Consider the following 12,211-nt stretch of genomic DNA (forward strand, 5'->3'; position numbering starts at 1 on the left):
TCTTGTCAGTTGTGTTCTAAAGTAACTGAACCAGCCTGTTATTACAAATTGTACTGTAAGAGAAGAGAAGAATAATTCATCTTGTCAGTTGTGTTCTAAAGTAACTGAACCAGCCTGTGTGAACTTTGATGAAAAAAGATACATTTATTTAAAGCTCTGGATACAACTGTAATAATCAACAGTGTAACAAACATTTGTATATATGTTTGACTTGTTTTAATATATTACTTTAAAACAAGCGGACTATGTGCTGTTTGTTTATTGTTGAAATTTATTGCCAACATATCACAGACACTTACTGTAAAGAATCCAGCTCTCACATATAGAAGAACCTGGCAAACATATTGTACAAGAATGCTTTATACATATATTTTATATATACACAACAAAAAAAGAAAAAAAGAAAAAAGCTTTTCAACTTCATGAAAGCATAACCAGTAAAATCTCAAATATCAAGTTTTATTCAAATCATGCCATAAACTACATCTCGATAATAAACTTATAAATAAATTGCACTCGTGAGACTTTGTACTGCATCCCTCTTATATTGCATGACATACATTTATTATCTGAGCTAAGAATTAGAGAAAAGAAGCCAAAAAATTAGAAATGATTGAAAATATGTATTTCTTAATACAAGTTCTCCATCATATTATATATTTATACAATACAGCAATAGGTTATAAAAGCCACACCAAAGATAAAACTACTCAAACATTATTATAAAAATCAAGTAGGTTATAAGTTGTAAACTTCAGATGTGAAAAAAATACTCTTTCATATTTTTTTGAAGTGTGGAAAAAAAGGAAAACTTAATATGAACTCTGACTACTTGAGGTTGACTATATGGCATCTTCATATCAATTATACCACATAAGAAACCCATAAATTAAAAAATATTATAAAGAGATCTTATTTAATTAGCAACACCAACACAATTTTTCTTTAAAACAAGTGGCCAACTTCTTACCTATGGTAAAATATGAAAACTGGATTCAGCTGAATTAAGTTGTAAACTTCTCAACATATTTACTTACTGATGCAAGAGTTATATGCACTTAACAATGTAGCAGCAACATAAATTTAAATTTAATGTTTTAGTACACAATTTTCAAACAACAGGGAAATGGTTGTAAATGCAGTGTTAGTTCATCAAAACTCCATGATATGTAAACTACCCTTCATTAGCTGTCAATGTAAACAGCATTACATGTAGTTTTAAAATTTTTAGTACTGAAAAACAAATAAAATTGAAAATTACTTACTACCAAGAAAAAGCCTTTGTTTGATGCCATGCTTCAGAAAGTAATCTGGATTAGTTGTCAAAGTACAAATAAACAACAGCAAATTAACCAGCTCCTATGAAAGTTGTGTATTTTTTTCTAACTAAAAATTAATATTTTTCTGCATAAGTATAAATATCTACAAAACTTAAAATTAAACTTAATCCTATGTGCACATATAGGGGTCCAAATACACATGCTACAACCTTTTACAGAGTTCAGTTCAACATGGTATTATGTATTTGATACCAGAGTTACCAATTGTTCATTTTACCCTACACTGCTGGTTTAGCAAAAGTTCATGGTAAAGGAGAGTAAATACCAGATATAATATATATAGAAATACTGAAAAAACTGAAGATATGCATTTAGGAAGTTCTAGAGGTTACGAAAATGCAATATGCAAACCGAAAGAGGGAGGAAATTATTTTTATTCTTCACGTAGACATCACCTTGCACTGTGACTTGTCAAATTCTGAGCCAGACTGATGCCATTAATTCATAAACATAATTTGAGTATAAATACCTTTGTAACACATCTGATTTGTTGCATACAACAGACTTGCCAATTATGGTAAACATTTGCCACATTGTGTGTACATACACATAAATTGAGAATTATAGTCAACATTCCTTCTCCAATACAGGGTCAGTCCAATGGACCAACTCTGTGCACATTCAGTTAATAATGTCTACAGTGTCAAAATTATTATCATCAGACTGTTTCCTTCCAAACCAGATTTTCCCTTACATACATATGCAACAATATTACTTTATTAGTTATGGTTTGAATGCTAAAATCTGGAGAAGAGCACATTAATAGTAACTTTTAAAAGTATTATACTACATATTGTGTTAGAGAATCTTTTGTCTTTTATTGTCCAGCCCAACTGATGACTTCCAATATTTAACTAAAAGACCTCTTGTGCAATGGTATGTAGGAGACAAAAGATAGACCTGAAATGCCATTTCACAAATTTTAGGCCTATTGGTTTCTAATGCTTCACCCGCAGTTGGCATTTAAATCATAACATTTGAAGTATTATACTACATATATAAATAGAATTTCAAAGAATCTTTTGCCTTTTATTGTCCAGCCTAACTGACTAGTTGTTGTATTAAACAAAAGACCTTTTGGGTAGTGACTTGTTAAGACAAAAGAAAGACCTGAAAGGCTATTTTTACATCCATATGATTTTGAATCTGAAATAGACAAATTAAGATAAATGTGGAAAAAAACAACACAGTTAATGTAATTTTTATCACAAATTTTAAAAATATTATGTTAATCTTTAAAATATCAATGCATAACAGATTGTCACATTAATACCAACCCCCAATACATATATATGTATGAGTAGAATGAAAGGTAAAAATGTAACATAACAGTGTTCAATCCTTCCGTATATTTCAAATCTATACTCACAATATCTTCATAAAGAAGATACAAAATTATTATCTTAAAAAGGTAAATAAAACTTTCTTTTAAACATATTAAGACTCAAAGTTAACATTTTCCTAACCTGAAAATGTATTTCAGATAGATACCTCTTCACAGAACAAGCAGCTACTTATTTTACATGCTCCAAGCCTTTGAATGAGTTCTAACCCTTACATGTAATAACATTAACTGCACTAATGTATGATGCAAACAGCATTAGACTGTACTCCTCCAGAATAGAAGGATGACACATCCTCCTCGAGTAGTATTTCACTAGAGCATTTTGGTAAACCAAAAGCTAATTCTGAATGAGGCAAATAGGCATACCAGATGTGGTTGGTTCTGTGGAGATATTTATATGAAATATATTTTCAAGTATGTAAAATGTAAACTTCATACTACAAAGCAAATATTTAGAATCCAACATTAAGAGGATGGTGAAAAAACTATTATGAAGAAAAAAATTAAAAAGATGAGCTCCCTTCAGAGAGTATAGCAAAATAAAGGGAAAACTAACAGATTGTCTCTAGGGGTGGACCTAAGGAGAGCATAACCTGGTGAGATTATGTTCAAATAAGGAATACTCTTTGCACAATAATAAAGGTTGGTTAAAAAGAACTTCCTAATTTTTTTTTGTACTAAAGTGTTTCAAAGGTAGGCAGAATGTGAATATTACTCATCTGACAGACCATAAAAATAAATTGTAGTAGGGCAATATGTCAAGCCATATGAAATGTGAGAAATACTTAAAATAACATGAATCATCACAGACCTGCCTCCCGAGGAGAGCTCCAGGCCCGTTTAGCTGATCACAAACACTAGGAATACTCTAGTTCTTAGAGTGTTACAAATGCATTGCACTACTCTTCCAGGTTGACACCTCTGCCCTACTTCTAATCAAGGGGTGCATTCTCTCTTTTCATACCTGTGAGATTACACCACAAAAGGAAATTCTCCACATCAACTCTCTAGTGGCTTGCTACTGGGGAAGAAATTGGGAGAGAGAAATTCATGTAGGGAAGAACACCAGAGAAGTGCATGGACCAAACAGGAATAATCTCATCTGCATAAGATCCTCACTGATAGACTGTGCAGTGTGTTGCCAGGAATAGGGACAGTAGGAGCTTTGTTGGAGTGGTTGTTTAGCCACTCCATTTTTTTTGCTTTTATCAGTACAGTAAAGTGTGGAGGGTAAATATACAGGCACTGCCAAAGATGTCTTGCAGAAAACCACATCTCTACAGTGGGTATGAAGCAGGGGCAGATAAACTGAACACACTGTTATCTCCTACTCAATGCCATTTTCAAGATAAAGAAGTATCCCCATGAGGCAACACAGGCCACTCTGTGGGTTCCCATGCTTCCTTTTTTTTATATATTCTGTTTTGAGTGATTTTGTTACTGTTTCAGTTGGTGTTGTTATATGAGTAACTCACTTCCTTAGAACTTCTTGGAAAATGGGAGAATGGCAATTGGAGAGATGAAAACCCTTTGGCTGATGAAAACATGATGCAGTACAAGTTATGTGACACAAAGATGTCTGAGGTCATCCACAAACTCATCTGCAAGAGTTCATCCATGGGATTTCAACAGAAGTCATAAGATGATGAACTTGATAAAAGGTTACATGAAAATACAAAACGTGTTATTTCCCAAGGAGGAATAGACAAACCGGATGAATTGTTTAACTTGTCTGATCAATGTGGAAGGCAAGAAATAATGAGAAGGAGAGGGACCCCATGGCAGAAAATGACAATGTTGACTGCTTTCAAAGGGATATGTGCAAGTGAGATAACACTGTACAAAACAAAGAATATGACCAAAGTCTGAATGATTGTTTAGAAAACAAATTAAGGGGAGAGAACATTTGATCACCCTCCCAGGCAAACCCAGTCTTAGAGAAGAAGGGGTGATCCATAAATAAAATCAACCAGTCCCTGTGAAAAAGAATGTGAAGGTGTCTAAGACAAAAATATCAGAGTGGTATTTTCTACAAGTGAGAAGGAAAAAAAAATGTTTTAAGAGAAAGATAACATAGGTAGTAAGTGGCAAGAGGTTTGGTTGGTGGATTTGTGAGGGCCCTGAAAATTAATCAAATGTTCTAGTATGTAAGAAAAGAACAAATGATTAGAAAGGTCTTGAAGAAATGCATAAGAACTGGAAAAAGATAATGGCCAGGGAAAAGAAAGAAGGTTGTGAATATAGCTGCTCTGAAACCAGTGATAATTGAAACAAACCATTCTTGAAAACCATGTAAAAAAGAAAGAAAATGAGAAGAAGGTTCATACGATCTGGAGGAAGGGAGCAGAAGATGGGTCAGTGTCAAAAAACATCTACTTCTCATGAAAAACTTTAAGGGTGGATGGCCAACAAAAGTTAGCAGGAAAATGAGCAAAACTGTAAAAGAAACTGCCTGTCTTAGAAAGGACTGTATAAAAATCACACATGAAGGTGAAGGCATAGAATGGTGTTATGACAACTGGACACCTGAGACTGACAGACAACATCAAGTGCAAGATGCAACAAGAGGCAAAGGGGTGGCAATCACAACCAAGATGACCAACAGAGTAGAAACCAGAATCTTGGTGTTGAGATGAGTCACAAATGCATCTATAAGAGGACTCTCATGGTTAGAACAAATGCAATGAAACACCAGAGGATGTAAGAATCATTGTGTTGGAAGGATCTGGTCTCAAAAACATAGCAAATCCACAATTAAGTTTATAGCTCCCAGTACATGAGAGGTTGACAACCAGATGTGGTAGCCAAAAAGGGAGATCTAGAGCAGAACAGTAGAGGTCTTGACAACAAACACTTTCCTGTTTATTACTGCAATAAACTATAGCAGAGTTATCTGAATGGATTATAACAAGACATTAAGACAAATATGACAGAAGACAGTGGCAGGCCTGTTCAACAGCCAACATTAATCTGGAGAGATCACTCATCTAGAGACCAAACACTGGAAATAGTAAAGGTGTTGAGAACTATACCCCACCCAGTGAAGAAGTCATCCATAAACAGATGCAAGTCTAAGTGAGGTGGAGGAAGAGGGATGCTCAGGGTCATGGGGGGGGGGGGCAAGAAAGCTACCATGATAGTGAGAAGTGAACAAAAGAAGAGAGAGAAATTAAAAAGTCAATGGTTCACTGGGAATATTCCAGTGACATATCAAAATCCCCGAAGGGGACACAAATTAACATGTCAAGAGAAAGAAGAGAAATTAAAGAGGCTAGAGTCCCCAGAAGAGATAGAACTCTTTGCACAAAAAGAAAAGGAGACATAAGAACCTTAGAAATCACAAGCCTCATAACTCATGAGACTTAAACAAGAGAGCCGAGCCCACCAGTAATGAATTGATAAAGATACCCAAATAAACCAGCCAACCCAAACATGCAAACTCCCAAGGATAAAGGAAGCTTACAGCAGATGATGCCTCCCAGAATGAGACTAAAATGAACCAAATGTCCATATAAAAGAGTAAATGTTGACCCAATGAGTACATCTTCCATGCAAAATCCCCCAGGACTTAGTTGAAAACAGACAGGGGTTTAGCCCTGAAAGATAAAAAGAGCCATGAGAAAACCTGTGTAGCTGAAGGGTAGGCTCAGAATCAAGTTATCTCTGAGCCTTGTGACTGCTGTCCTTATGACCTTTAAAAAAAATTGGACAACTGTAAAAGAAGATATTGAGATAGCATGGATAAAAGGTAGGTGCAACCTTTCCCAATAAAGCTGTTGTGGCTGCAAAGCAGAGCCTCAGAAAGAAGGGGGTGAATAAAACAGACAGCTATGAAATTGAGCAGGCAAAATATAAAAGAGAGTAGAAGAAGAAGATCCCAAACCAGAAGAAGTGTTTCAAGGACATGGATCTCTGGGAAGGAGGAAATATTCAAAATGTACGCCACTAAGAATGGGTCTCAATGTTGAGGTGGCCAAAGCAACACAAAATTGGGATAGAAAACTAAGTTGCAAAAACACAACAATCATGAAAGGGTGAAATGAAGGAAAAAAATTCCTAGTTTTGAGGTACACTCAAGAAACTTACCCGAGAACCAGCATAAACAACTGAATAAAAGAAAAAATGTCACATACCCAAGTTATCAAAGTAGTGAAGGACAAAGTTTAGTTATCTGATCCTCATCAGGGCTATATAGAAGAACCAGAAGCAAAGACTGGCTGTGGGAATAGCTGATCAAATTTATCCAAACACAAGGCAGCAAACATCTAGGAACATACAAGAAAATTGACCATCCACTACTTAAACCCAACCTCTCATCCATTCTTTCATATTCCGAAACCACAGGCCACAATATTTCATTTAATGATTCCTCTGTCACTACCACAGGATCTTCAGACCTTGAACTCTACATTAAATAAAGCTTACTCGTAGCTAAAAACCGTCTGACTTTTAATGACTCGCAAAGCTCTTTAGATTTAAAATTGTTCTAAATTTTCATACTTAAACTCAACTGTTGTGCAATATATGTATAATCCTTTTTTTTTTGTTTTATCCTTCCATTTACCACTTATCTTAAAAACTAAGTAAACTAGTGATTGTGATATTATAGTTTTAGTTAATAATCATCTTCATAACACAATTTTCAGATTTTGCTGAAGATGGAGTAAGTGTATTCCGAAACGTTCCAACCTTGTAAATAAAATGTTTTGTGTTTTGTCAACTGCCTTCATCTTCATTATTAGGTTGTCAGAAGTTACAGAATCAGGAGGCCAAGTCCCTGGACTGTTTATGAACAGTGGAGGTAACACCATTCACTATCAGAGTACCTCCACCATAAGAGACTTCATATATAATTGAAAGTATTATTAGTATCAGTTTTCCTTTATTTTTTCTCTTCCACTTTCTTTCTGATGAAACTGAAATTGACCATTGGCTTCTTCCAATAAATGTCTGCTTTTCGCATACATGTCTACTTCCAAATAATCATCTGCTTTTTGTCAAAGTTCACACAGACAGGTTTAACTGATTTAGTACACCCTTTGATCAGACAGATTATTCTTCTAATATCAATTTAACCTATCAACCGTTAGGCTAGTCGCTCCTACGACAGTTAACTTTACATTTTCTAACTTTTCTCTGACTTTACTTTCTCGTCTGCTCTGTCTGTCTGCTGTTCCTGCTCATCTCACACTATTTATATATTTATTACTTAATCCATTGCTCACCTTCTAGAAATCTCTATATTCCTGACATCAATGAATTATAAACACGATGCACAATTGATACAAAGTTACATAACTTGTCATAATATTTACCTTAAAATAATTGCTTTTAATTCTCGTTATGAAAAAAACTAAATAATCATGAAATATTTACTGACAAAATAAATAAATTAATAATACCTACACTAAACAGTCTTTTATATCATGACAATGATATTAGAATATTAATTCTGGAACTCTTTTCAATGAAATACTTTTAATTGGATGACCTTATTTTAAAGAGTAAAACTCCAGAATAATAAAATGCATCACGTACAGCTTCATAGCTAACATTTTAGACTAAAAACCAAATTCAAAATTTCTAAATAAAAAGATGCTCCAGTCACAGCCTTGTAGCTAAAATTCAAGATTGAAAATAAAAATTCAACATGTCTACAATAATATTATGTTCCAAGTACTTCTAAATAGCTAGCATTCCATAAAGAAAACAAAAATTCAACATGTCTACAATAGTACAATGTTCCAGAAACAGTTTATTAGCTAACATCATCAACTGGTAATCAAAGTTCAATATCGCTGGAACAATAAGATGTTCACAGCTTAATAGCTATTTTAGATTGAAAATCAAAATTCAACATTTCTACAATAACATGATCTTCTAGGCACAGCTTAGTAGCCAACATACTAGAATTAGAACTGAAATTCACATTCTTAAAATAATAAAAAATGATAATAGAATGTTCCAAATACAGCTTACTAACAAACATTCTAAATTTAAAATCAAAATTCAACATTTCTAGAATAATACGGTGTTCCAGGTACACATTAATAACAATTTGAATTAAAAATAAAAATCAACATTTTTAGAATAATACAATGTTCCAGACACAGTTTAGTAGCAGATTGCCCCTGATATATTCAATCAAAGGGACAGCAGAGATGGGCAGCTATCCCCTTCTGCTTTATCCAAGTAAATCCATCAGTTAGAATGGTCTGGAATGGGCATATTATTAAAGTAAATATATCGCAAGGAAAACCTACCAACATGTCTGCATTTTGCAAAAACTTGTGCTGTTGAAAAAATCAATTTGAAAGTGGAAATTATGAAATGTTCCCTTGCCTCAGTGAATTATCAATTCCAAAAATCAATGAAAGAACACAATTGGATCTGGAATAACTTTAATAGCATCATAACTTTTCATCTGCCAATGGCAGCTGAAGAAAAGCTTATAGAACTATCCAGTGATAAAACTCTTCAGGTAGAATTTAAATCAAAGCTCTTGGAAACTTCTGGATGCAGTTCACAAAGAATAATCTGATCTGTCAAGAAAAGCAATGGACATGTTTTTCCCTCTTCATATCAATATACCTGTGCAAGTCAGCATTTTCTGCTCTGACAGCAACCTCATCTGCAAGTAAAAGACTACTTCTGAGTTGACCTCATTTTATCCCAAGCTCAAGTCTTTTCTTACACTAAATTGGTGAGTATATTGAAACTGCATGCCTTATGTTATGTACCATTATGAGACTTGTTATATTTTTAAACAGGGTATATGTAGGGGGAGGGTGGTAAAAATGAATGTTTAAAAAGGGGCACCAGAAAAAAGTTTGCACATAGCTCGTCTAAACTACCACACTAATGAAGCATCTCATTCAAGCATATCATGGATACCATACTGCAGTTAAAGTCTTTGAATCGGCAATATCACAGAAAAATATAAGCAGTGACAATTCTACTTCTGTATAAGAAGCTTCAAGAAGAGCAAATGAAAAGATCAATAGTTTTGATAATAGTCATTGTGCAGGAAAACAGTGTAAACATCACAAATTGGCAAAATATAGAACTTATGCACATAATAACTGGCACTTGTACAGCCAGTTACAAGTAGAGAATGGTGTATTGTATCATCATTATGAACCACTGAGACAAAGTATCTAACTACTAATGTAGTTAGTTGTCTGAAAAGTTCTAAGGCAGTTGAGCTTTCCATAATGCAAGGACTGGAGGGTACCGAGGAGTGTCACAAACTTTCACCAGTTTGTGGAAGTGCTTTTTTCTCGTCACATTCACAAAAGACATTGAGTGATTATGTAGACAATGTAGTTAGTGCACTTCTCAGGGGAAAAACTGGCCACTCCAGGGAAAACTCAGAAAACTGTTTTTCCTCCTGGGAGAATTGCCATGGATAAAGCTGGCCCTCTGCTCAGAACCTCTGAGTGTCACACTGTTATGAACATGCAAAAGCAATTTTCTGGAGGCAAAATTTTGAGAAATACTGTAGTGAGTAAAATATACACTAACAAAAGGAAAAACTAGTTTAGATTGTAACTGTCTCTACTAGACAGATTGGAGGCTATCATCACCCGCACCAAGATGGTTCTAGCAGAGTTAGTCCCCCCTATAGCATCCTATAATAGAAAATGCATGATCAAACCTTTTCAGAAATACAGGCATGTGGGCCAGGAGTACTGGTGGTTGATGTACTTCATTGATCAACGTAACAAAACTACTACTTAATGCAACTGTCGTGGGTAAATGATACATTAAGGAAGGTGTTATCAAAGCAATGCAGGTCAATTGATGAATGGACAATTTGTTCATCTTTCTTTGGAGAGGAATATGTCCCTCAATTCAAATTATTTTCTGTTTTGCTCTTCTGCAGACTTACAATGCTAGAAACCAGGTTTCGATACCTGTGGTGGGCAGAGCACAGAAAGCCCATTGTGTAGCTTTGTGCTTAACTATTGGTTTATTTTCCTGTTATAATTACTATGAAAAACCATTACGCTCGGTTTTGTGGTGATTAGACATAATTTCAGTTTCACATGCTAATTTGAGTTATATTCTGTTGTAAATGCTTCAAGTCTACTATTTGAATTAAAATTGTGCATAATTATTTGTAGTTCTGTTTGTGGTATCATATTTAGTTTATGTAATTTAATTATACTTGGTGATTATTAATTTAAATTTTAATGCTTCCTTTCAATTTATACATACTGTGTATTAGTTGGTTGGTTGGTTGGTGTTTTATGGCGCAAAGCAGCTAGGCTATCTGCGCCAAACAGCCGGTAAAAGCAATGAAAGTAGATTAAAGTAAAATGTAAAAAAACAGCAAGTTAAAATCAATACATGTCGGTAAAAGATTTAGATAGAATTAAAAAGACGTATAGTGTGTAAAAAATTAAAAATCCAATCTAGTCAGACAGTGTCACCATTACCAATGACACTGTCCAGCGTCAGGGATAAACTTTTAGAAAAAATGTGTCTAAAATGGCGCCACCACTCACGGTCTTACGACAGTAAAATGTGGGCTATTGTGACTTGAGTGTCACAATGGCTACACATCGGTGGGTCAATACCTGATAAAAGAAAACAATGGGTTAAAAAACTATGACCTATGCGTAGCCTTGCCAGGACTACTTCCTCCTTCCGATCCTTACGGAAGCAAGACAGCCAAAGACCAACAGAAGGTTTGATCTGGAAAAGCTTGTTATGACGTTGCTCACTCCAAGCCGACTGCCAACTGGCACGAAGCCTCGCCTTGAAGACAGGACCGTAGTCCATGTATGGGACAGGCACGGCCGTGATGGCACCAGAGCAGACGGACTTAGATGCGGTGTCAGCGAGCTCGTTCCCGTGAATACCGACGTGGCCAGGGATCCAGAAAAACTGGATGGAAATAGAAGATAGAGAAAAGTGGGCCAATCGGTGTTGAATATCGACGAGAACAGGGTGAGAACTAACGTTAAGCGATTCCAGGGCCAGTAGAGAGCTAAGAGAATCAGTGTAAATAGTACAATTACTGTACTGCATAGCTTCTACATGATCCAATGCAAGAGAAATAGCATATAACTCGGCAGTGAACACAGAAACTGTAGAGGGGATCCTGCGACCAACTACCGAGCCACAGCAAACCATGTCAGAACCTACAGAGGCACATGATTTTGAACCATCCGTGTAAATGGGAAGAGAGGAATGGTTCGAAAGATGTTCAGCAAAAAGAAGACGGTACTTCCAATCGGGAGTATCCGCCTTCCCCAGATGACTTAAGGAAAGGTCACAGGATGGAATGGTAATAAGCCATGGTAGAATGAGCTGATCATTGGGGACAGCAATGTCATCCAATGCCAGACCCAATTCAGCCAGTAATGCCAGGATACGAAGACCAAATGGAGGAATAACAGACCGTCTGTTCTGAAAGAGCATTGCCCACCGAGGAAGAAAACCACAATCCCAGGTGGGATGCCATGATAAGGATAGAAGCTTAGTAGCATATTGTAGAGAAAGTTGCAAACGACGAAGG

The 12,211-nt window shown here is 35.4% G+C and overlaps 1 protein-coding gene across 6 annotated transcripts in view; it reads right to left on the bottom strand.

Moving 5' to 3' along the window:
* LOC106466228 (E3 ubiquitin-protein ligase TRAIP-like) overlaps positions 1–12,211 on the bottom strand; it is an 81,716-nt gene that overhangs the window by 3,449 nt on the left and 66,056 nt on the right. The gene's annotated exons all lie outside the window — the stretch shown is intronic.

This window comes from Limulus polyphemus, unplaced genomic scaffold, assembly GCF_000517525.1.
Source record: "Limulus polyphemus unplaced genomic scaffold, Limulus_polyphemus-2.1.2 Scaffold2195, whole genome shotgun sequence".
Taxonomy (NCBI): Eukaryota; Metazoa; Arthropoda; class Merostomata; order Xiphosura; family Limulidae; genus Limulus; species Limulus polyphemus.